The 26,115-nt window shown below is 50.5% G+C and overlaps 1 long non-coding RNA gene across 1 annotated transcript; it reads left to right on the forward strand.

The window, feature by feature from the left end:
- Positions 1 to 1,255: 1,255 nt before the first annotated feature.
- On the forward strand, positions 1,256 to 24,854 carry LOC123943345. The gene is made up of 3 exons (XR_006818615.1): positions 1,256 to 1,401; positions 3,944 to 4,137; positions 24,746 to 24,854. It is a non-coding gene; the product is annotated as an uncharacterized LOC123943345 (long non-coding RNA).
- Positions 24,855 to 26,115: the final 1,261 nt, after the last annotated feature.

The following is a 26,115-nucleotide window of genomic DNA, read 5'->3' on the forward strand; positions in this document are numbered from 1 at the left end:
ATTTAACAAACTCTTACATAGTGCTTACTCTGCCAGACACCGTTCTAAGCACTTGACAAATATTAACACACTTAATCCTTTCACAGTGAATGGAGTGGGTGCTATCAGGGTCACTCCTGTCTTACAGGGGACCAGTTGACACACTGTAGTACAGTGACTTGCCCAAGGTCACTCCGCTAGCTGATAGACTTGAACCCAGGCAATTCAGCTCCAAGGTCTTCACCACTACCCGCCACTGGCTCTAGGAGAGCTTGGCTTTCCCAGGGAATGCAGATCAGGCTTCAGAACACACCACAGGAAACTGGAGGGCCCCAGGAAGTCCCAAAGAGAGCCCCTAGAGAGCACATCTGGGAGCCACTTCTTATTAGGGAAGGGGACCAAGCTCTGAGGGGGTGGGGTGGGGGAGACTTCCCAGGATCTCCCACCCCCCCTTCTAATTCTCTGGCTCGCCCCAGTTATGTGAAGTTGGGGACTTATTTAATCTTGCTAAGCCTCCATTTCCTCATCTGTAAAGTGGAGATTACAATCCTGTCTACCGCCGAAGATTGTGAAGATTGTTCTGAGGCTCGATGAAGATCATACACGCAATGTACTTAATCCAGAACCTGGCATGTGGAGCAATCAATCACAGTCAGCTATGGTGGCCACAGTGGTGATGCAGAACCAGGAGTGAGTCAAGTTCTTGTGCATTTTCTGGGTGTCTGCAGAGACAGGAAGGTCTAGTGTCAGGGCTCCTGCGGGGAGTAAACCAGGCAGTAATGTAGGAACACCTAGTTCCCTTCCCCTGACATCTGTGGGTGGTCCCCTCCCTCTCTGGAATTCCCATTCTTTATCTAGGCCCTGGGGTGACTTTGGAGATCCCTACTGCCCAAGGCCCCCTGAGGGGTGTGTCTGTGAGGGAAGGATGGGGGGGGGGGCAGTTCAAAGCCACACCTTGGCAGGGGGGATATGTGTGGGTTGGGGGGAATCCAGGCAGAGAGGTCTTACTGCAACAGCGGTGGAGTCCTTAGCTTTCTGACAAGACAAGCCTCAGAGAAAAGTACCTGCATATAAACGTGCAGTCTGGTTCTGTGGTTCTCAGAGAACTTCCGGGAAGGGTGGACCTTGAACTCAATCCAGAAGGATGGACAGAAGTTCCAGTGAGTGGAAAGGGCCAATATGAACCTTCCTTGGATCCTTTCTGTTTTGCCACCTGACAAGGTGTCTTTGCTCTCCAAGGAAGGGAGCTAAGAGCTTGTTTCCCGAAGATCTCCTCCCTACTTCCGTCTGAGGCTCCAGTGACAACTGAAGGCTCCCGCCTGTGTCAGGAGGCCTGAGGATCTGCAAGACCTGAAACTCTTGGGGTCTCAGTTTCCACATCTATAAAAGGGAACGGAATAGTGGCGTCTGATTGCTTACCTGGTGAGAATGGACAGAACACCTACTTTATGCAAGACCCCTTTGGAGGTACCAAAATTTAAGGGGAGCGCTCGCCTTTGGAGTGTAGCAAGGCCAGACAACTCCTACTTACTTCAAGGCTGGGTACAGGCGCTAACAGCTATAAAGAGTCTATGGAGGGAAAGAGGATTGGGTAGAAGGATGGAGGAAACAACCGGGGAAGTTACCTGTAGAGCGTGGCCCGTAGCATGGCTAAGAGGAGGAGAAGAGGAGAGTTCCAGATAGGGGCAAAGGTGCTCAGCCAGGACACGTGACAGAATGCAGGGGATGGTTTGGTTGGCTTGGTGACCCAACTGGCATAGGAGGCCGCCACCTCGCTCCAGAAAGCCAAGGAAGCCAGGCAATGATTTATGACAAGCCCCCCATTCCCACCTGGGGCTTTGTCAGGGGGCAGGTGTGCAGAGTAGGCATGGAATGTATTTGCTCACTTGTCGCTGAAAGAGGCATCCTCCAAGCCGCCATCCAAAGCCAGGCTGGACTGCATCCGGTGGCTCCCAGGGTGCACTGTGCTGACCCCTATTGACTAACGGCTCGGGGTTTCCAGCCTCATGCTGGAACCGGGTAAATATTTATCGAAGTGATTGGGCGTCCTAATTAAGAGATTTGTGCTGTTTCTTTCTTTCTTTCCTTTTTAAGGATTCAAAGCTGAGGCTTAGGAGATTAAGAAATATTTTGCTGGTACTAATGCGTTCGACTTCACAAGGGTGAGGTCCATGCTGCGGGAATTATCTGGGCCCGTGGAGGGGAGTTCTCGGGGTCAGCCAGGATGATGAAGGTAGGACTCTCACCGGAGAACACCCAGCATACTGGGTCTTTGCTGGTGGGGGTGGGGAGAGGAGAGAAGGGTTTTGCCTGACAGCTTTGATGTTCATTTCCAAATCTGCTCTGAGATTTATGTCTTTCTGTGGATGAATTGATAAATGTGTGTTGGTCACATATAGGCGGTATTGTGAAGGGTCTCTTTTTCCAGTGTGTTCAACTTATACCAGTGGCTCTCAGCTGAGAGCAGTTTTGCTTCCAAGGGGACGGACATTGGACACTGTCTGGAAACACTTTTGGCTGTCCCAGCTCAGGGTCAGGGGACTCCTAGCACCTAGCGGGTACAGTCCAGGGACTCTCTCAAACATCCTAGAGTATACACAGCAGCTCCCACAGCAGAGAATTCTCTGGTCCCAAATGTCCCCGGTGCTGGGGTTGAGGATGGCAGACAACACTGTCTTTGAATCTGAAGAAATATGGTGGTTCCCTACCTCCCCATTTGCAGACGAACAAACCTAAGATACAAGAAGGAGAATCTCCCGTGTGCAGGAAGGGGGTGGGGTGCTGTGGAGTTCGGCCCCTCTCACTCCAACCCTTTTATTAGGGTCGTCAGGCCCTCTTCTTTTTTCTCTGTTCTCAGTGGCCCAGACATGGCATATGTTTTGGCTTCTTTGGGAGTGCCCTTTCTGGAAGGGGGATTCTGCCAGAGGGAGACTGAGGCAACCAAAGAGGTGTGGGTGGTGGCAGGGAAGAGGGGGCCGGGAGAAGGGGAAATCGGAGACTCTAGAGGTCCAGGCCGTGGGTAGACCCTGGAATTCTGGGAACATGGAGAGACAGGGAGGAAGGGGGCTTCCATTGTAAGAAAGGAGGAGATCAAGCAGATAGACCATTTCATATTTTGAGGTTGGAGTAGAATTACAAGAAAGACTCATCTTGAAAGCCCGGAAGTCCAACTGATTCTGCCACTACTAACCCTCACTGCAAAAAAAAAAAAAAAAAAAAAAAAAAAAGAATAAAAGAAAAATGCAGAACAAAGCAAGTTATAAACAAAACCGACTTGCCCTTACTTCTGTGTTTTCAGCTTAGAGCACTTTCCTATCTATGGACTCAGAGACAAGAGACAGCACAGAGAGCAGGGAAATTATCCCCATTTGATAGATGAAGGAACTGAGGACCAAAGAGAGTTAAGTGGTTTTGTCCAGCCCCACCACCCAAGTCGGTAACAGGGAGTTTGGGAGAGAATTAGGCCTTTTGGCATTGGCATTCGCTCTTTCCATAGAGCCACAGGGATCCCCTCCACCACTTTACTCAGACCAAAAATCTGTTTTATAGGTTAGATTCTATAAAATATTTTGTTTGGGGGAACCAGAGGGGGAGGTTCTTGGGCCAAAAAAGAAGTCTTGGAATTACTAAACGACGTAGCATCCATCCATCCATTCTCAGCTGTGACTGCAAAATTCTCTCTTGCTCTGAGGGGAGGGCTAGAGGGGGCCTGGCAATGCCGGAGAGCAGAAGGCCTCATGCCGTCATCACACTCAGGAGGCCCTGCAGCTCTGAGCCAGCGTCCCCTTGGCTCTTGAGAGATGTCGTAGAGGGAAAAGGGGAGCGAGACACCCAGGACCATACTCACCTCCCAGAGCAGGTTGGCAGAGGAGTCTTGTCAGGTCAGGTCTTGCTGACCTGAATGAGAAATGGCCCGGCAGCCCAGGAGAGAGCTGCAAGTTATTCTGGGCTACTTCTTTTGCAGAGAAGGGGGGAAAACAAGGAGATCCAGAAAAACCCAGTGACCTGCTCAAGTCACCCAGCTCATGCGTGATAGAAGTGGGATTCCTCTCCAGCCCTGTCCAGGTGCAGAATTGGTGCCCAGGGCCATGGGGCCACCCTATCCAGCACCAGCCTGCCTCATCAACCCCACCATGCCTTCACGCCTGGAAAGTCGAGGTACAGACTAACACTCCACTCTCTGCTAAGTGGGAGCCTGGCGCTGTATCATCTAATTGATTACCTTGCCCCCCCTCCCCGGGCCTTAATCATCCATTCAACTGTTCCGTCCTCCTTACTGGGCCTCTGCTTTCAGTGCAGAGGCTGACAGCCCAACATCACCCTTTTATTTATTTTTTTAATTTTTTTAAGATTTTATTTATTTGACAGAGATCACAAGTAGGCAGAGAGGCAGGCAGAGGGAGAGGAAGGGAAGCAGGCTCCTTGCTGAGCAGAGAGCCCGATGGGGGGCTCAATCCCAGAACCCTGAGATCATGACCTGAGCTGAAGGCAGAGGCTTTAACCCACTGAGCCACCCAGGTGCCCCCAAATCACCCTTTTAGACTCCTTGGCTGCTGAACAAAAATATGGCTCCAGGATTAGATGCTTCCAAGCGGGACTGGGAAGCAAACGTATGGTAGAGACCACCTCTGCTACCCCAGTTACTTCTCACTGCTGACGTGTCTGCGGGCATGGTGGGTTTCTCTGCACCCAGGTTCCAGTTTCTAGTCACTGACTTCATAAATGTCAAGGGTAAATTGCAGTGGTGGGGGCGGGAAGGTGTGGTGGTGCCGCTTTCTAAGCTCTGAATCTCGGTGACATTAGGTTTTCTCAATGTTGGTCATTTCCCCATCTTCCTAACTGTGCCAGAATGGCAGCCCTCTCCCCAAGACCCATAGAAGAAAACGGAGGGGAAAAGCTTCATGACATCGGACCTGGCAATGATTTATTGGACAGGACCCCAAGAGTGCAGGCAATAAAAACAAAAATAGACAAATGGGATCATATTGAACTTAAAAACTCCTGTGCTTCAAAGGAAACAATCAACAGAGTGAAAAGGTATCCTGTGGAATGGTGGAAAACATTTGTAAATCCTAAGTCTGGAGGGGTATGGGGTGGGGAGGGGGCGCAGTCAGTTAAGGGTTAAGTGTCTGATGGTTGGTTTTGGCTCATGTCTTGAGGGATCCTGGGATTGAACCCCACATCAGGCTCCGTCCGGGCTCTGGCTCCGTGCTCAGCACAGAGTCTGCTTGTCCCTCTTCCTCTGCTCTTCCCCCTGCTCTCTCTATCTCTCTCTTCAATAAGTAAATAAAATCTTTTTTAAAAAATCACACATTTGATAACTGGATAATATCCAAGCTATATAAAGAACTCCTACCACTCAACAACAAAAAAAGCAAGTAAGTGGATTAAAAAGTGGCAAAGGACTGAGTAGATGTTTCTCCAGAGCAGATGCACAAATGGCTAACAGGCATATAAAATGATACTCAGTATCATTAATCATTAAAGAAATGGAAATCAAAACCACAATAAGATATCACCTCAACCCCATTAGGATGGCCATTATAAAAAAAAAAAATGAAGGAAATAAGTGTTGGTGATGATGTGGAAAAAGTTGAACCCTTGTGCACTGTTGGTGAGAGCGCAACATGGTGAAGCCAGTCTGGAAAACGGTGTGGAGGTTGCCCAAAAAATTAAAGATAGAAATTAAAAATAGAATTACTTTATCATCTGGCGATTTCATTTCTGGGCATACGCCAAAAAATGTTGAAAGCAGGATCTTGAAGAGATATTTGCCCCCTGCCCCATGTTCACTGCAGCGTTATTCACAACAGCCAAGAGGTAGAAGCATCCCAAATATCTATTTGTGGATGAATGGATAAAGGAAATGTGGTCTTGGGGCACCTGGGTGGCTCAGTTGGTTAAGCATCCTGTTCTTGGTTTTCAGCCCGGGTCATGATCTCCGGATGGTGGGATCGAGCCCCGGGTCAGGGTCCATGCTGGGCATGGAGTCTGCTTGAGTTTCTCTCTCCCTCTCCCTCTGCTCCTCCCCCGCCAACACACATGCACCCTCTCTCTAAAATAAATAAAGAAATCTTAAAAAAAAAAAGAGAGAGAGAGAAAGAGAAAAAGGGGACTATACATACAATGGAATATTATTCAGGTTTAAGCGTATTGTCATACGCTACAATAGGGAGGAAACTGGAGGGCATTATACGAAGTGAAGTAAGTCCGTCACAAAAAGACAATACCGTAGGATTCCACTTATGGGAGTTATGTAAAGTAGTCAAAATCACAGAAACAGAAAGTAGAATGGTGGCTGCTGGAGGCTGGTTGGGGGGAGGGGAAGGAATGAGGAGTTGTTTAATAGGAATAGAGTTTCAGTTTTGTAAGATGAAAAAGTTCTAGAGGCCCGTTGCGTAACAATGTGGATGTAGTTAACACAACTGACTGTACACTTCAATATGGTTGACAGTAAACTTCATGTTCTACGATTTTGACCACAGTGGAAATAAAAAAGAGGCAGCCCTTCTAGCAAGTGAGTTTTGGAAACTTGTGGGTATGGTTCTTACCGGTCATCCCCCAACACCATCCCCTGGCCCTCCCAATGGTATCTCCCAATGGCGTCTCCCATGCTCATTCCTTCCACTGAATGTTGTCGGTATCACAGAGCTTAAGGGACTTCTGTTCCCAAATGCTGCTGGCTAGTTTGCTCCTGCTTCTTCCTGCAAACTTCCCTGGCTGTGCCAGTCTCAGGCTGGCTTGGGATTTTGGGGTGTTTTGTCTTTCTTTGCTGTTGACCTGTTGCACGAGAATGGTGATTGAAAATCCAGTGATTCGTGGCCATCCAACCTGACCACAAGCAGGTGACTGTGCAGCCTATACACTTAAGAACACACTCTACTGTTCAGAGCTCAAGTGCTGTTGGTGGTAGACAGGGCTGGGTTCGTATCCCGAGTCTGCTGGTTTTGTTGTTGTTGTTGTTTGGGGGGTTTTTTGGTTTTCCTTTCTTTTTTTTTTTTTTTTTTTTTGGTTTTTTTTGTTGTTGTTGCTGTGGGACCTTGGACCAGACACTTCACTAAGTTTCCGTTTCCTTATCTGTCAAATGGGCTGAGTCATGCCTCTCTGCGGGGTGGTTGTGGAAATTAAGTGGGATCACAAGGGTTGGCAGCATGCTTTCCCAGACTGCTTAGTGATTCGCCATGAATGAGGATACATGCGCCACTGTGTCTCCCTGTGTTCAGAAGCCCCAGCCTCTTTACCGACTTCCAAGCTTAGCTGCCTTTCTTCCTAGAGCCAGATTCTCTGCTCCCAGAACTGAAATATGTCTTGTGTTAATGGGAGGCAGGGAAAGAAGGCGGCTGGAGCCCAGGGGCCCGAATGGCGGGGGTCACTGGTAATCAGACAGCCCTTGGAGTCCTTGGAAAGGGAGATAGGAGGCGAATGCCATGGGCTGGCATCTGCAGTATTCAGGCAGGAGTAGATCTGGCCATCAGACCCACGAGGGGGACTGTTAGTATGCCCCCCACTCCCGCCCAGATGCTAAATCAACAGACCGGATTTGGGAAGACCGTCCTAAAAGGAGGGAGATGGACGGAGCAGGAAATTTGGACAGGAATGGTTGGTTAACAGGCTCCAAGGCCCAGCTAAGTGACCTGCCCTCGATTCAGAGGATCCCGAAGTCACTACTAAGTGTCAGGTTCAGGCTAAGCTGTTTTACACAACTGTCTCCTGGAACTGGGTAACAACCCGGTCACCGTTGTGGTGATGGGCTGCTGCCCGGATGCCCCCTCAGGCCTAGAGCTCCGGTACCCCCACCTCTGAGCTGAGTCCCCCTCTGGAACTGCCCTCAGTGGAGCAGATCAGAGCCACCTGGCCGGCCAAGAGTCACACCCCCTCCAAGAAAGCAGGGATCCAGTGACAAGTGGGAAGTGGGAGTATAAAGGCCCAGAGCCCCACCTGGCCTCAGTCTGGAGCTGCTCTGAAAGCCAGGTCAGCTCCAGAGTGGGTGCACCCCTCCCCCACTCCCCGGGTCAGCTGAGACCTCCCTGTGACAGCATCACACCCTGCCTTCTCCCTCTGCCCCATCCTGTTTCCTTGACACAGAGAGAAGTCCTTAGTTCACACACACACACACACACCCCACCCTGGAACATTCTCCCCTTTAGAGTCTCAAGTAAAGACGTAGAACATCCATTTAAATTTGAATTTTGGTTAAACAATAGATAATTTTTTTTAGGAGAAGTATGTCCCATATAATATTTGGGACATACTTCTTCTAAAAAAAAAAATCCTTTATTGTTTATCTGAAATTCAAATTGAACTGGGTTTCCTATATCTTATCTTGTAACCCGGGGCTTCATCTCAGATTCTCTTCTTTGGGGAATGTGACCTCTAAGGAGCCCCAGGAAGGGAGCACTACCGTTTTCCTGTTTTAGAAATAAAGCTGGGCCTCCAAGAAGTTACAGTTGTGTAAGTGGCCCCGGTTATTAAGGGAGGATCAAACCAGAGCAGCAGTGGGTTTAGGTGCGGGGATGAGCAGTCCAGGGAAGGGGTGCAGAACCTCCCCAACCATTTCCAAAGCCCCTCCTCTCTCCGGGCCCGCAGTTCCGGCGGTGGAACGGACTCCTGCCCGGGTTTTCCAGCCAGCCTCCGCAGGGCAGGGCTGAGCCACCCCGGGAAGAACATTTTCATCAGCCACCTTGTCTCGGCCTCTCTTGGCCTTTGCTTTCCTCGTGAGAGTCTGTGTCAATAGCTGGAAATCCAGGCAGCAGCACAAGGAGACATTTCGCTCCTTCCCCAGCAGAAATCTCACAAAGGGCAGGGCTCCCCTCTTTACAAGGAAAACAAACGGGTCTCTGGGCTCCCAGGGGGAGGGGGTGGGCTGGGCTGGGAAGGAGGGGGAGTGAGGGGAGGGGCAGCCAGCTGGCGCAGCCTGGCCCAGGCTCCCAGCCCCTTCCCCTCTCCCCAGCTAGGTCCCACTCCATCTGCCTTTCCCACCAGATCTGGACTGGACTTAGGGGGGACCAGTGCCCTGTGTTCCCCTCACTTCTGGAGAGTGCAGCTGGCTCAAGCCTCTGTGTGTTGGTCAGCTGGGCCACTCCAGTCCTGTCTGGGAGCCAGTGTGACCTCAAAGACAAATCAGGTTCTGCCACTGCCCTGCTCAATACCTTTCCATAGCACCCTGCGGCCCTAGGAGGTATATTTTCGCACCCTTAGCCTTTGCCCACGGAGTCCCAGGACCTGGAATGCCCTTTTTTCTTTGTTTGAGCTGATAGAATCCCACCCGTTCTCCAAGGTCCTTTCTTCTGCGAAGCCCTCCCTATCCCCCATTTGGGTCAGAATGACTTAGCAGCCTACCCCCCCCACCACCACCAAACACACACACACCTGGGCTCTGGGGACATCCTTATTGTGTCTGACGCCCTCCCCCCAGAGTGTCCTGCACTATGATTAGCTGGGCATGTGTGGGTCTGTCCCTCTAGCCTTTGACCTTTGGCAGTGTTTACCAAGGCCTTTTCACATTATAGCTCTCTTGAATATGTTCCACTGACCCTATTTTAAAGTTGATGCTTGGAGGCCTGGAGTGTTTCCTGGGGTGCTGGTTGTCAGGTGGTTAAGAAGTGCAGAACAGGACTCAGCGAGCCCTGATCTAGTCAAATGCCAGGGCTGTTTCCAGTTTCCACCAGAGGCTGGCCTTCTAACCCTACGTGCGAACTACACCCAGCTCAGTGGCTGGGCACACAGTAGGAGCTCATTAAGTGCTGGATTCATGGCAGCAAAGTAGAGATTCTGCAAAAAATGCAGAGATGGCTTTCAGTAAGGCTGAGAGTACCCCCTCCCGCAGCTCTCTGTCCCCACCCCCTGTGCCTGCGTAGGCTCCTGGCAGAGTATGGGGATGGGAGGGTAGGAGTTCCACTTCCAGTTCTGCCCACTTCCTCTTTAACTGGAATGCTGGGCCAGGTGACTGGGAGGTCAGCCTCCGGGGCGGGCAATGAGGAACCCAATCATCATGCCATCCATGGTTATACGAGGGGAACTTGGATTCGGGCCCTGCACTCTGGGAAAGGGGAGGTGTAGGGGCTACTTCCGGCTTCTGGGGTGGCCCCAGTATCGCCATCCTACCTGGGGAAGGAGCAGACCCAGAATCTCCCACTGCCTGTGGGCCTCCCACAGGACTGTCCCTGAGCACGGCCAGGGAAGGGCTTACCTTGGATCGTTCCCGTGAACGATTTGCTCAAGAACTCATGATGGCTCCCCCTTGCCAATAGATCCCAAATCCCACCTCTTGTCACCCCTCTGCCTTGACCAGCAGGTCAAGCCTCTTGTCATGTCTCTGCTGAATGCCTGTAGCAGCCCCAGCAGGAGGCCTCTGTCTTTCTACTTTTCCACCCCCCCTTTCCACAGTGTACTCTTCGCAGAGAAGTCAGAAGGATCCCGTCACTCTGCTTCTCATTTCTCCCTGAGAAAGGCCCAAGTCCTTACAGGGAGCGCCCCGCAACACACAAACCCCCGCCCCCAGGCCCTCCGTGAGCAGTCCTTCTTTCTTCTCTGCCCTGCTCACTCTACTCACCCACTTCCCTGCCAGACACATTCCCTCCTGCTGTTTCCAGAAATCCACTGGGCTCCGCCTCTCTCTCCTCCTTCAAGTTGTTGCTAAGAACCCCACCTTCTCAACCGGTGGACCCTGGCTATCCTCTCTAATAGCTAAGTCTGCCCCTGCTCTGTGCCCTACCATTCCTGCCCCCTTCCCTGTTCTGCTTTTTCCATGTAGCTCGGTCACCTTCTAACAAATTGTAAAGCTCCCTTGTGTGATCGCTTACTGTCTCCTATTATGAAAGGTCAACTCCGTAAGGCCAAGGACTCTGCCTCCCTTGCTTACCACCATGGCCCTAAAACAGTGTCTCTGAGCACCTGTGGTATGCACTCAGTATCTACCTGTGGAGTGAACCAAATCTAGAAATGTGGGTGACAATCCTCATATCACCGGGCTATGTCAGATTTAAATCAATCTGTTAACCCTAGCCTACTGCGTGGCAGGTGGCTAAAGTGTAGGATGAATGAACGCTGTTATGATTAATATGTAAAAATGGTTTAGAATGATAAAAGGTGCAAAGGGGCATCCCCAGGGAAAGACAGAAAGGTGCTCCTACCTTCTGTCTATCTGTTGCTGGGGCCTGAGGACCCTTTCTATGAGTGGGTAATGGAGACGTGGCCTTCACGCCCACAGCTGCCTCCTCAGTTCCAGTCCAGCCCAGAGGGTCGGGGTGGGTGGTTTATCTGATGGGGAATCCTAGAACAGCCCAGCTTGAAGCCACCCAGAAGTAAGGGAGCTCCTGTCTTGGGTCTGTTTCATAAGGAAACACCAAGGCGCCTGTGGGAAAGAGGTGAGGCCACGGTCAGAAAGGACACACCCGATGCCCAGTGGATGTCTCTCTCACCATCCCTCCAGCAGCTGCAGATTGGAAGCCCCAAAGCTGGAGTCAGCATTTGGCACAGGACCTTTAAAAAGACTGACTTGTGAAATGTTTTAGTACAGAAAGCCTTAAGCAGGTCTTTTCAATCTCCATTTGGTTGTATTTATAATAAATTACCTTGGTGCAAAGAATGAAATGATACGGGACTTAAAGCGTCCTGGAAAATCTGAGCTACACAATTGTCTACTTGTGTGTTCTGTTTCAACAGATATTTATTGAGGACCTATTATGCATAAGTCTTAGAGACAGAGAAATACCAGGTACATTCTTTGCTTTCCCAAAGTTCTGAAGTCAGGGGTGCAAGAGGGTCCAGGACCTCAGGCCAAAGAGCACAATGTGAGAATCTAGCAATCATTCTCCTTGGCAAAGCTCCAAAAGAGTTGAAAGCCTATATCCACACAAAACTCCGTGCCTGGGTATTTATCGCAGCATTATTCATAATGGCCAAAACTCAGAGCTAAGATGTCCTTCCGAGGGTGAGTGGATAAGCAAAGTGTGATACAGCCACACGATGACAGAGAGATAAAAAGACATGAGCTAAGAAGCCATGAAAAGACGTAGAGGAACCTTAAATGCATATTACCAAGTAAAAGAAGCCAATCTGAAAAGGCTATGTACTGTATGATTCCAACTATATGACATTCTGGAAAAGGCAGAGCTATGGAGACGGTAACAACATCAGCGCTTGCCAGAAGTTAGCGGGAGGGAAGGATGCATTTCTGGAGCACAGGGGATTTTTAGGGCAGTGACACTCTTCCGAATGAAACTGCGATGGGGGATACATGTCATTATACATTTGTCCAAACCCATGGAATGTACATGACCATGAGTGATCCTAATGTAAGTTACGGCTTTAGTTAATAAAGTCTTGGTATTGGTTCATCAGTTGTAACAAACGTATCACACTAAGGCAAGATATTAATGATAGGAGAAACCGGGTAGGGCGTGGATGAGGGGTTAGATTCTATGTACCTTTCGCTCAGTTTTTCTGCAAACCTAAAAGTGCTGGAAAGAAATAATAAAAGTCTATTTAAAAAAAAAAGCACCAGGGGCGCCTGGGTGGCTCAGTGGATTAAGCTGCTGCCTTCGGCTCAGGTCATGATCTCAGGGTCCTGGGATCGAGCCCCGCATCGGGCTCTCTGCTCCGCGGGGAGCCTGCTTCCTCCTCTCTCTCTGCCTGCCTCTCTGCCTACTTGTGATCTCTCTCTCTGTCAAATAAATAAATAAAATCTTTAAAAAAAAAAAAAAAGCACCATGAGGTATGATCATGGAGAAATGAATGGGTGCTGTGAGAGCAATTTTGGGGAAGGGTGGGGCGGGTTTGGGAGCCAGTGAAGGGGTCAAGAACTTGCATGGGAAGTTAGTGTTTCAAATCCTGCCTCTGCCATTTTCCCACCATGTGGCCTCAACCAAGTATCTAACGTCTCTTAAGCCTCAGCTTACTCCCTCCATCAAATGGGGCTCTGTAAAATGAGGATAGTGAGGCCCATCATAGGACTGTTATGAGATTTAGGTAAAAGTTGAACAAAGATTGAAGTGAAAGTCGAACAACAAAGTTGAGCAAAAGTCGAACGAGTGTTGAACTTGGCACTGCTCCTGCCCGAGAGTCAGTGTTGCACGGAAGGCAGCTCTTCCTCCTGCTGCCGGGGGAGAGGAGCCCTCTCCCTCTTCTGGCCTTGGCCTCAGGTGGAGTCGAGGTGAAGGAGCAGGAGAAAGGCAGAGTCCTGGGGGCTCCAGAAAGAGTGAATGCAAGTGGTTTGACTGGGCAGAGAAGGGCGTGTGGGGGGGGGAGTGGGGGGGGGATGGTGGCAGCCTGGGGGGCCATGCCAGGGGGTTCAGGGGTCTTCTCAAGGACGGATGAAAGCCACAGGGTCACTGTTCTTGGGGAGGGCCACGATGATTGGCAGGTTAGCCACAGCCCTGAGAGAAAACAGTCCAGCCGGGGAGATTTGTCTGGGGCTGGTCGAGGTGGCAGAAATGATTGGGCGGTGAGGTCTGGAAGCCTAGAAGGTGGATCATTGGAAAGTGGCTGTAGACACACTCGTTGGCTGTGTGACTTTGGGCAAGTCGATAACTGCTCAGAGTCTCAGTTCATTCTTCCGTAAGGAGGCCTACTTCCCAGAGAGATCCCAAAGTTGGGGAAAAAAAGGTGCTAAAGATTAAGAGCCTCAGGTAGGAGAGACGTGGACCATACTTACACCACCGACATGGGGAGCATGAAGACAAAACAGCACAGTCTGCAGGTGCCTGCTGTGGAACAAGGACTCTGGGGCTGAATGCGCTCCATCTGAATACTGTGCCATCTACTTGGGGCTACTTCCCTTCTCTGAGCCTCCTCGTTAGCATCTGTAAACTGGGGACAATGGTATCTCCCTCTCCCGGTTCTGTGGTCCAGTGACCTGAGACCATTGTCGAGGACCCTGAACCAAGCAAGTGTTCCAAAGATGGGAATGGCTGTCACTAACATCATCAGTGTTATCCTCCTTAAAGGAGTAGAATTTAGAATCGTTTTCTCCTGTTTTTTTTTTTTTTAAGATTTTATTTATTTATTTGACAGAGAGAGAGATCACAGGTAGGCAGAGAGGCAGGCAGAGAGAGAGAGAAGGGGAAGCAGGCTCCCAGCTGAGCAGAGAGTCTGAAGTGGGGCTCGATCCCAGGACCCTGAGACCATGACCTGAGCCGGATGCAGAAGCTTTAACCCACTGAGCCACCCAGGCGCCCCATTGTCTCCTGTTTTGATCTCCGTTATCAATATGCCGGATATACAGTAAGTCATTGTTCTAATAATGGAAAAACTAATACCTTGAGAGAAGGAGAAGACAAGTCACAGACTGGAAGAAAATATTTTCCAAGGACCTGTCTGATAAAGGATTGCTATCCAAAATACACGATGAGTATACAACAACAAGAAAATGAACCCGTTAAAATGGTTAGAAGATCTGAACAGACATCTAGATGGCAAGTAAGCATATAAAAAGTTGTTCCACATCCTTTGTCATCAGGGAAACGCAAATTCAAACAATGACGAGGTACCACCACACACCTAGAACAGCCAAAATCCAGAACACTGACAATACCAGATGCTGGCGAGGATATGGGGCAAGGGGAGACTTCATTCATTGCTGGCAGGAATGCAAAATGATAACAGTCACTTTGGAAAACAGTTTAGTTTGGAAAACTAAACAGACTCTTACCATATAATTTAGCAATTACACTCCTTGGTATTTACCCAAAGTAGCTGGAAACTTATGTCCACACAAAACCTGCACACGGATGTTTATAGCAGCTTTATTCATAATTGCCAAAACTTGGCAAGACATCCTTTCGTAGGTAAATGGATAAAGAAGCCGTGGTACATCCAGACAATGGAATATTTTTCAGTGCTAAAAAGAAATGAGCTATCAAGACAGGAAAAGACATGGAAAAACCTTAAATGCATATTAGTAAGTGAAGAAGCCAATCTGAAAAGGCTACACACTGTATGATTCCAACTATAAGACATTCTGGAAAAGGCAGAACTATGGAGACAGTAACAAGATCAGCGCTTGCCAGGGGGAGGAAGGGATGAACAGGCAGAGTGCAGAGGAATTTTATGCTAGGTTCAGACTGAGAAGATTGGGATGGCCTAGATGAAGGGTGCCGGGTGGGGAAGGAGGTGGGGCGCGAAGTTAGGTCCCCACGGTCCTCTCCCCTGCTCAAGGCGCCTCTGCTCATTTCCACCCTTTCCAAGCCGCCGCCTCCTCCTCCTCCTCCTCCCCCTCCTCCTCCTCCTCCTCCTTCCCGTGAGGTGAGTGGCCGATCTTCCAGTCCGCTGGGGCTGGAGGGGCTCTCTACCTACCTGTCATCCCCTGGTCCTCCTCTGTCTTGCTCTAGTTTGCTCTCAAATGGGATGGAGAGAGGCCTCATAGTTCAAGAGGATTTGGGACCAAGACTTTGGAGGGATGCAGGTGGCACTATAACTTACCTTTCAACTATCGCCACTTACACACACACACACACACACACACACACACACTCCTAGCTTGGCTGCCCCACTGGTGAACCAACAGCTTGTATGTGATCTCAGGCTTGCCATCTAAAGGGAGTCAGGTGCTCTCAGGGGTATCCTGTCCATGGTCACAGAGTACCTGCTTCCTCTTTTCTTTTCTTTTCTTTTTAAAAAGGTTATATTTGTTTTCAGAGAGAGAGAGAGAGAGAGCAGGAGGAGGGACAGAGGGAGAAGGAGAGAGAGAATCCCAAGCAGACTCCACACTGAGCATGGAGCTCGATCCCACACCCCTAAGATCAGAACCTGAGCTGAAATCAAGAGTCAGATGCTTTATCGATTAAGCCACCTAGGCACCCTGCCTTTGCTCCCCTTTGACAAAGCCCCAAACTACTTCTTTGAGAATCTGATTAGTTAATTCTTTCCTTGTCACTTAACACCAGGAACTCTGAGCCCAGTACCCCACAGAGCTCTGAGGGGGCAGGAAGATGAAACCAAGACCTGGGGTCACAATCTATACAGGCCACTTGCTAGCTGAAGCCCGTACCCCCTCCAAGGCCAGCAAACCCCCTTGGGTACCCCTGGCTGGCTCCTGTTCCTTGGGCTACGGCCAGCTCCCACTGTCTTGATTGCCCATGTTCAGCGACATCTTGCATGGCAAGAGTATTTACACCACAGAGATGGGCGAACACGGCCAAAGGTCTGTTCCCTCCTCCCACCAGTGCCAGTTATTAGAAATCTAGTGGCACAACAACGTATACACTGTTCCTTTTGCCAGGAACACCCCTCCCCGTTTGTTTTAGATCTCATTGCAAATGGGGTTTCCTCAGTGCGGCCTTCTCTGCTTTCCAGGGACCTGGCCACACCCGCTATTAAAGGCTTATTTCTCTTGTCTCTCCTCAGAGCTGAGAAGAGTGGGGGGCACTTACTAGGGCGTCTTTAAGGATGTGGGGAGATGCATGGGGCCAGCTCCATTGTGACAGCTGTGAGAAGCGAAGGCGTGGTGTCCTCCTTCTTGGGGGACTTATGTGTAGGGCTGCCTCCATCTGCTATGGTTAGGAATGATGTCTTCCTGTATCCGTCCTCACAGGAACAGTTGATTTTCATTTTTCTGCCTTGATAGCCTCAAATTGCCACCTGTCTCTGGGACAGAGAGGACTCAGGCACGCATCTTTTCTTCTTAGCAATGGGAGTTTCTCCCCAAGCCCCCAAGCCCAGCTTTCTGTTTTTAACCAAGCCCTTGAAAGTTACAACTCACGTCCTTACCTCTGCAAGGTTCCACTGTCTTTCCAAGCCCTCTCTGCTTGGGGTCCTCCTCAGGGCCTCTGCACAGCCCTCAGATTCCCTCTGCCCTTCTGTTTTTGAATCTCGAATCTCGCTTCCAGGCTCAGACCTGCAGTTAATCATTCACACCTTAGTGAGAATGGTGGTGAGGCAGTCAGGAGCAACGGGAAGGCGCTGGCTTCCTTCCCCCTTTCATCTTCTGGGGCTCAGCCCAGACCCCCTCAGAGAAGTCTTTTCTGAACAACCTCCTCTTTCGTTTTGATCAGAGGATTTTATTTTCTTCACAGCCCTGCTCATAAGCTGGCCTGTCTCTTCATTCTCCCCTCCCTGGGGCCTGGTCCACCCACTGGTGTTCAATGTACATTTTCCAACTGCACAAATGATTTCTAACCCATGCTCAGATCTGCGCTCTGCCCTGCCCAACTGCATCACCATAAACAACCCTCTTGCTTTTTGGGCCTCAGTGTTCTCATCTGTAGACAGGGAGACTGGGTTTCAAGCTTGTTGGGGACACTAGGGCTTAAGTGACAATGGCTGTCCAAATGTCATCTACTCTCCCCGTATCCCCTGCCCGTGCAGTCAAGGGGTTAAAGGAATTCCAAGCAGCAGCAAAGAAGCAAAGAGATTCATAACTATCTAACTGATGGTAACCAAAGGTTAACACAAAGAGTAATAATAAAGAAACACTCTAATTCCCAGGAATTAACTCATCTCACCTTAGAACCATCTCATGGGGCAGGTCCCATCACCATCCCTATTTTACAGGTAAGGAAAACTGAGGCTCAGAGAAGTTAAGTTAATGCACTTGAAATCAAGTTTCAATTTTTGACAAGACTTTCACCAAATCCCTTCAGTCTAGTAACTGTCAGTTCAACTGTGAGACTGGTGATTGAATCGCTAACAGCAAGAGTTTATTTTTGTTGGTGACTCTGTCCCTGTGGCACACACGGGGGCTCCAGTGCTGAGTGGGACTGATCGCTGCCTTTAGGGACCCCCCAGCCTGTGAGGGAGATAGCGGTGCATTTGCTTCTGAGGTTGGGGTGGGGGTGGGGACTTTCTTCCAGTCTCCAGCGGTGCCCAAGGCAGTGCCGGCCAGGGAACTCCAGGAGGGCATGGTGGCAGGGGGCTGTTCCTTCCCAGCTGTGGGAACCTGGACTGACTAAAGTGCAAGAACCCTACAAAATTAGCAGGAGAAGGGCCCCCAAGCTAGCTGCTCAGTTAAACAAAAACGCAGGGCTCCACAATGCTGGGTACATGGTGCCCCCACTAAGGGGCATCCCTGTGTGGGGGCAGGGCATGGACCATGCAGGTCACCTCCTAAGGTACCCAGCACAGAGACGGCAGGACCCACCTATGTCCTGGAACCGAGTCGCAGTGTGGAAAGCCAGGATCAGAAACTGGGGCTCCTCTCTCCCAACCCAGCTCCTTTCTACACTACCATTAGCCTCAGGGTCCAGGGATCCTGGCTCCTCCAGGATATCTCCCCTCAAGGGAGGCCTGGTTCTCTCCTATTCCAGAGTCTCGGGTAGCTGGCAGGGAGGCAGCTGGCAATAATAGAAGAGGCCTGGGCGCCCGAGGCTGACCCTGGACACACACTTTTCCCCTGAGACTGCTGGGATCCGTGGGGGTGCTGCGCACTTGAAGGGGAGAGTAGACACCCTCGTCCTCCGCCCTGCTCCCCCGCCCCCCATCCCCGCCTCCCTTTATCACCTTGTTAAAGGATTTTTACTCTCCATTTGGAACCTGGAATTTCATTATTCCGTGTGTGAAGATTTCTGATAATAGGCTGCCACTTGAAGGCTGCTTTTCATCTTCAGAGCCCTTAGCAGACTGTTAATTAGTCCTCTTGCCTGCCCTTGCCCCGCCCGAGATGGAGGTAAGTGCTCTTGGGCCTGGGAGGGGAACCCCATGGAGGCCTAGGGACCGCTCTGAGGGGCGTGGGGCTGAGTGAAAGTCTGAAGAGGAACAGGGGGAGCCCTGAATTCTGGAATCTTCTAACGGACTCCAAGCTCTTGAGCTCCTCCTCCTGTGTGAGGGCAGCAGCATACCTGAGGGCTGGAGGGGGTTCACTGCCCCCCCTGTAAGAAGGGGGAGGCTCCAAGTGTCCTCAAAGGCAGACAGCTCCAAATTAGAACCCAGCCCCCACCAATAGCAAAAGCTTGGATCATTCGGGGCCCCTAAGCCTCTGTTTTCTTCTCTGTAAAATGGGAATAATAATCAAGCCCTCCTCAGGTTGTCAGATTTAGGTATCTGGAACACAGTGAACAAATTAGGAGTTAGGAGTTAGGAGTGAACAAATGAGTGTGGGTCCTGGTGGGCTCGTGTGGGGGAAGGTGAGAGGTGCAGAGATGATAGTGGGGGACCTCGGTGGGAGAGAGGGGCTCATTTTCCCTTCTAATCCTTGCCCCTGGGACTGGGGCCTCTGCCCAGAGGCCAACCACTATCTATGGCCTTGCCTGGCTGGCCATGGAGGGAGCTGATATTGTCCGCCTTTGTGAGCCATTGACATTCACAAGCAAATCTAACTTCCAGCCATGGCAAGCACCATTTTGGAGTTCCTGGGTAAAGAAACTCCCACCTGTTCGGCCTCTGTGCCACCGTGAGAGCCAAACCAGATGACCAGGGGAGCACTGGGGGGTTGGATGCAGAGTCCCTGCCCCAGGGGTTCACAGCATCCTGGGGGACGCAGATGAGCAGACGGAGCCTGCCCACAAGGTCTGATCAGAGCTCAGCACTTGGCCTAGATCTGGGCTCAGACAATGAAGTTTCCAGCCCTGGAAGGCAGGTGATAATCAGGGGAGGAAGAGTGAGAGCTTCCAAGCACCGAAGCAGTGAGCTCGGCGGTCTAGAGAGGGAAATATGCAGGTCTAAGCAATCATGAGTAGTTCGGTGAGGCCCAGTAGGGTGGGGAGGAGCCCCAAGGCCAATGGCCTTGAACGCTGGACTTGATCCTGAGGACTATGGGGAACTATTGGAGTCTGGCGCATGAGAGTGACTCTTTTCCCACTTCGTTAGAATAATCTCAGATAAGCCAACACTGCTTATATTACAGGAAAAACACAGGGATGATGGTTTACTAGATGGGGTGTCCGCAGTAGAGGAAGCTTGCCCAAAGATAGAACCCTTAGAGGCAACCAGACACAAGGTCTTTGGTGGGGACAATGTCGATGACCTCGGGCCTGTGGGGTCAAGTCTCACCCCCCTCCACCACCCTGACTTTGCCCCCACTGTTTCAGACAGACCCTGGCTCAAGTTGGGACACCTGTGTCTGATTGTGCCTATGACCTGGATCAGGGGTCACCCTCCCTATTTGTGCCACAAGCCCCACCTTCCTGTCCCCCCACCCCTACATCTCTCTAAAACCCCAGTCCTGCCACCTTCTGTAGGAAGCCTGCCTGGGTATCTGCCAGTTCTTGGGACTATTTTGATCTTTGCCTTTGGAGGACTGGAGCAGAGCTTTTCGGAGGCAGTATCCCTCCTTCTGCTGGGCCGTGCAGTAGAATCAGCTGTGCCAAGCCGAAGTCTCTGCTACAAGACAAAAAGCAATGGGAGGGAAGGGACAATGCTCGTCCCTTTCGGGTCCCTTGGTCTCCCAGCTCTGAGCCCGGCCAGTGGCAGGGCCACATTAAAATATCTGTTGGGTGGGATCATGTTTCGCTGCAGGCATTCTAGACCTGTCAAGAGTCTAGATTCCTCCTTGCCTGGGAGGAATCCCCCATCCCTTTGCGGCACCTTATAACCCCTCAAGGTCTCAATCAGGGTCCTTATTATATTTGGCCAAAGTCGTTTGTTTAATGTGTCCACTTTCCTCACCTTCCTGCCCCTACACCCAGCCCAGTGCCAAAGGAAAAGATCAGTGTTTGTTGAGTGAAAAACCGAAAGCCCTGGCAGGAGTCCAAGACCACTCCTTAGGCATATTAAATGGGAGCACAATGGCCAATAGAATTTGTTTCCTTCAAAGGGCCGTATATCCTGGAAACTTCATTCCAGACGCCCAGATGGCAAGGCCTGGGAGAATTCCGAGCTACTCCTATTGAAACGGTTTCCTCCAGAAGGTCCAGAGTTCAAAAGGGAGGAATTTGCCACACACAATTGGGCCAGTGTGCAGGGATGTGGGTGGCACTTTTCCAAGACCTTAGTGGGACTTTGAGTAGTTACCAATGCAAGTAGAAGAGAAAGGCTTCTCCCCGGGGGCAAACGTGGTCACCCAGAAGTGGAGCCCTTGGCAACAAGAAGAAGGAGAAGAAACCAGGTCAGCCCCTACATGGGGCCGTGGAGAGGCCTCTGGACTTGGGGCCAGGGGGCCCTAGGCTTCCTGTTGGGATCTGGGTTTCAGATCAAGGTTTCTGATCATCTAACCCTAACCTCATTTGCCAGTGACGACTTCTAAGCCAAGAATGAGATGCAAGGCACAGCAAAGGAATGTTTCCGATTTGTGAATTGTTTCTGTGAACGGAATCTTCAGAATGAAGTCTCTTTTCTTATGCTTTGTGGCGATACCCCTAAGGAACGTAGGACCCTCCCTTAAAAATTCTACCCCAGTGAAGTTCACCTCCATGTTCTCTGTGTACACAAGCTTATTTTCCAGACCCTCTGGCTTTGCTCCTGTCTTTCCTCCTCCCAGAGAGTTGGCCCCTGACATTGCAATGTCCCCAAAAGTGGGGTCGATGTTTTCTTTCCCTCTGAAGGCTTTCTCTGATCATTCCAATTTGTAAGGGGTGGGGGGCTGGTTCTCAGTGACTCCTGGGGGTTATGCTGGAATGTTCTTCCAGCAAGCGTGCATGGAGCAGCTAATAATGCCTCACGTAGGACTTGCCCCGTGCCAGGTACGGCGCTGATGTCTCTACAAGCTCCATCACACTTAACGCTCACATCAATCCTGCAGGTTCTTAAGATCCGCACTGGCGGTCGTCATTAGAATCACGGTCACGTATTTCTGTTACTGAGGGGAAAGTCAGATTTCACTTCCTGAGCCTTTTGTGGTTGTGTGGGGCCACACCAAGAGTTCTGGCTGGTCACCGGGGAGAGGAAGTAGCATGTCATTCCAGGTCTGCAAATGTTTCCTTTTCCCTCCAATATGGTGACAGGCCACCAGTGATGGAGAGAGTGACAGTATTATCAGTCTGCTCTTTGTTGAGTGAGTATAATGAGCAGATGCTCAGGCTGACCTATGAGGGACAGGGAGCATAAATAAATTTAGATTGTACGAAACCACAGAGGGAGTGGACTTCCTCGTTACTGTGGCGTAACCTAGCCTGTGCTGACCATGATGCCATCTGACAGGTGAGGAAACCAAGGCTGCGTGGGAGACATGTATGGGCCCGGAGAGAGGTAGTTAGAATGCTTAGTGTGCCTCGTGCCTGGCCTGCCTGGTCCGTGGTGCAAGGCCTTGAGATCCAAGCAAACCACTGAACTTCCAGTAGTTATGTCTAGAGTGCAAGAAGGGACTTGAAAATGGAGCAACACAATCACACTTGGACTTCAGGAGGATCATTCTGGCGGCTGCTCTTGACCGAGAGGTCAGTCTCTATTTCCTACATGGAAAGATCAGCCAAGAGCCCCTCTGAAAGCCAGACTACCAGCAGACATAGAGAGAGGCACGGGGAAGTCCGAAGAATGCCCATGATCCTCTGCCCCAGCGCTCGGAGTGGACCATCCAGGAGTCCATAGAATGAGTGAAGCTAGTCAGAAGAGGAGGCTCCCAGAAGGGCCTTCTCCCCATCCAGGGAGGCCTGTTGGCTCCATTGTCTTTTTAAATGACCATAAAATAGCATAGAAATGAATGCCAACTAACAGGGTTAAAGGATCCTTAAAAAACAAATGATGCCATTTTTTCCCCAAACTCACTGCTGAGTAAAAATTTGTCACTTCAGTAAGCATTTTATTGGTAATTACAGAGTTACTTTATTTGCATATTACAGAGCTGCTAGCGGCCCTGTGAAAATGCTCTATGTCGTTGAGCATCTTGGAAGGAATTACTCAACCCAGGGAGGGAGAATTCAGTAATTATTTCCTTAAAACTGGAATTTGCTAATAACTTTGCAGTAGATCACTTTGTGCTCCCCAATACAGCAATTAAATAATAAGCCATTAAGTGCCAAAGTGACTCGGGCATGGACCTACCCCCGAATAGGGACCTCTGCTAGATTTCCTTTGAAAGGGAACAGAGTTCAGGTTAACCCTTTTACTCCTGAGCCACAGGAAACACTGATTCCTCTAGAAACCAGTTAGGGAGGGCTGGTGCCAAATGTCATCTCCTCATCTTCAGAGTGGTATCTGGGAACCCAAAGCAAGGGCTGTTCCCCTGGTCTGTGGCTAGGAGGGGCTGGCTATCTTCCCTAGTAGCTGGGGTTGTGGGGGCAGAGGCTACACCTGGGGATTCTGGAATCACACTGCCTGGGTTTGCAAATCGGGCCCAGGCACTTATCATCCATGTCTTGGACAGGTTACTCACCCTCTCTAGGCCTCAGTCTTTTCTCATCAGTAAAGGGGTTCGTAGTGGTATCTACTTGACTTGGTGATGGTGACAGTCCAAACAGCACAGACTCAGAACTCAGTAGAAGCTCAGGAAGTATGAGTGACTTTGACTTTGCCCCAGAGCACAGCTCTTCACCAGCTACATAGGGGAATGGGACTTGAAGGTGAGGTCAAGGGCAGTTGCAGTTCAGGTCGCCCCAGATTCCTTTGCCTTTGGGGGTACCCACAGAGTCTCTGAGAGCCCTGGGCTCCTTGCTGTAAATCGAGGAGAGTGATACCCCCCGGGGAAAGGCAAGGATGCCAGGCGTCTTGTGTTGAACCACATCCTTTGGTCGTCCAACTTCCTGCCAGACAAATTAAAAAAGAAAAAAAAAATCAAGTGGACCAGGACCTGTTCTTAAAAAGATCATTATAATTTCAGACTTGGTCTGTCTTAATTTCTGATTGACACTTTATCAGCAGTGACTTGGAACTCTTCGGCTTTTTGTTGCTTCCTCTGTTAAGTATTTAATGATTTGAAAATGAACACTGGAGAAAATGCTACCTATGGAGGTTCTCACTATTTCTGCCACCCAAGGGATCCTGGTGGGGTGGGGCCACGGTTCCCCGTGACTTCATCTGCCTTTAAGAGCGGCCCAGGTGTGGAGTTCTGTTTAATAATGCAAAATGCTATCCGGTGGAGGGGAGAGCACAGAAATCAATATTTTAAAAGCTTCACCTTCCCCTCTCCACACCAGGCCTGACTCTGCTGCCAGAGCTAGAATATTCAGTGACCTTCTGAGAAGGGCTATCAGGAGAGAGAGCAAATGTCCAGCCCCCAGCACAGTCTTGACGCTTGGGTCTGTAGTACTTGCTCCCAAATGCCAGACCCCATGGCTGGCATCCCCTCTTATTACACCTGGTTAGTCTTTCTCTTTAGCTTAAGGAAGTGGTCCAGGTGGACACCCCTCCCCAGCCCTGAGAGGGTCTTGCTGCCGTTGGTCTCCTCCATCTCAACAGACATTTTTTGAGATGAGATTCACAAACGTTTGTGTCCCGGCATGGCCAGGGCCTGACATCAGAGGTGGTAAATACACAGGCTGGACAGCTCCAGACACCAGAGAAGCCTCTGGAACTGAGCCATGTCTGCTTTGTGAAAACTCCCTCTTTGGCCAACTTTTGTCTTCCATTGCCACACAGAAGACAAAATCCACGTCCACTTAGCTTCCCAAGTTAACTCCTGGGGTCAGAATCTCAGCATACATGGGACTCCTGGGGGCTCATTTGGTTAAGTGACTGCCTTTGGCTCAGGTCATGATCCTGGGGGTCCTGGGATCAAGTCCCGCATTGGGCTTCCTGCTCAGCATGGAGCCTGCTTCTCCCTCTGATCCTTCTCCCTCTCATGCTGCCTCTCACTCTCAAATAAATAAATAAAATCTTAAAAAAAAAAGTCTCATCACATCTAAACTCCATCAAAAACTGACTTGGTTTTGGGGTTATAGCTTGATCACCTGCTCCTAAATCCATTCTAGTTTATTAATGCCAAACCCCCCAAACTTGGCTAATGTTCATTTTTCCTGGGCAGGTGCTTCTGATGGACCCATGTGGGAGCCAGCTGGAACTGATGGGGTGAGCTCAGGCCTTGTTGCCCTGCCTGGGGTTTGCAAGGAGAGAGGATGGCTGATGGGGCATGAACATAGGTGGGGGATGGAGAGGGGATGTTTGAGTAGGTCCGGGCAGGGGTTTGCTGTGGGTTCTTTAAGGAACTTGGCTTATGCACATGTCCCGGGGGTCCAGCCAGGGCTTCTAGCAGGTGCTCAGGGGAAATGCCAAAAAGGCCCAGAGGATATGGAAATGTCTTCAGGGCAATAACATAACGGGGAGTATAGTCCTCCCCTTGAGCTGACCATGGACGACGGAGAGGTAGACACCTTCCTACCCACCCACCGAAGCTAAAGCATGTCTCAGGGGATCCCACTGCTCCTTCCGGACCCCAGCATTTGCAGCGAGTGTTGGTGGCACACCCATTGGACAATCTGGTCCGTGAGACGCTCTCATTTCTGACTTAATCTGTCACCCATGTCTTCCACGGTCATTTAGCTCTTTGCCCTTGGCATCTTTCTAGTGGGATGGGGTCCTTGAGAGCCAATGCCTGCTTTTAATGTCTCTGTGCAGGTCCCTCCAGGGCCCACACTGAGCAGGGGCCAACCAGTGGTTTTTGCCCTGGGAGGCTGTGGGCAGCAGGCAACAGAGACAGCAAAGTCGCCCAGAAGGAGGGAGAGCAGAGGCCCTGGGGGCTGAGGCACTGAAGATGTTTCTAGCTTGCAAGTGAGACTTCAGGATGGAAACTGCCCTGGGACAGAGGATCCGTGGGTTAAAACTCTGACCTCAGAGGGCAGCCGAATGGAAAGACCGTGGTGTGGGGTGCCTGGGTGGCTCAGTGGGTTAAAGCTTCTGCTTTCGGCTCAAGTCGTGATCCCAGGGTCCTGGGATCGAGCCCCACGTCATCGGGCTCTCTGCTCAGCGGGCAGTCGGCTTCCCCTCTCCCCACTTCCTGTCTCTCTGCCTACTTGTAATCTCTGTCTGTCAAATAAACTAATAAAATCTTAAAAAAAAAAAAAAGACAAAAAGACAGTGGTGTGCTGGTAGAGGGTTAACAACCAGCTCTCTGGGGGTGGCAGTTGGGGGAGGGACAGACCTTTCTGAGTGGCAGCATGTCTCACTGCGGCCGATTTCAAGGTACCAACCAATGCGAAGCCACAGACCATGGAGTTGGCCGGAAGTGCATGCAAGCTGCTCTCAGAATTCTGGGCATGGGGAGGGAGCCTTCTCAGCACCCACTTCTTAACACCCATCCCTTCTGATCTCCTGCTGGGCTTGACCCCTTCCTGGGCCTCTGAGCCTGGGAGGTTGTACTAGTGCTCCTTCTCGCTGGCTGTCCTTCCATCCTCCGTG

The sequence above is a fragment of the Meles meles genome, chromosome 6 (assembly GCF_922984935.1).
Source record: "Meles meles chromosome 6, mMelMel3.1 paternal haplotype, whole genome shotgun sequence".
Taxonomy (NCBI): domain Eukaryota; kingdom Metazoa; phylum Chordata; class Mammalia; order Carnivora; family Mustelidae; genus Meles; species Meles meles.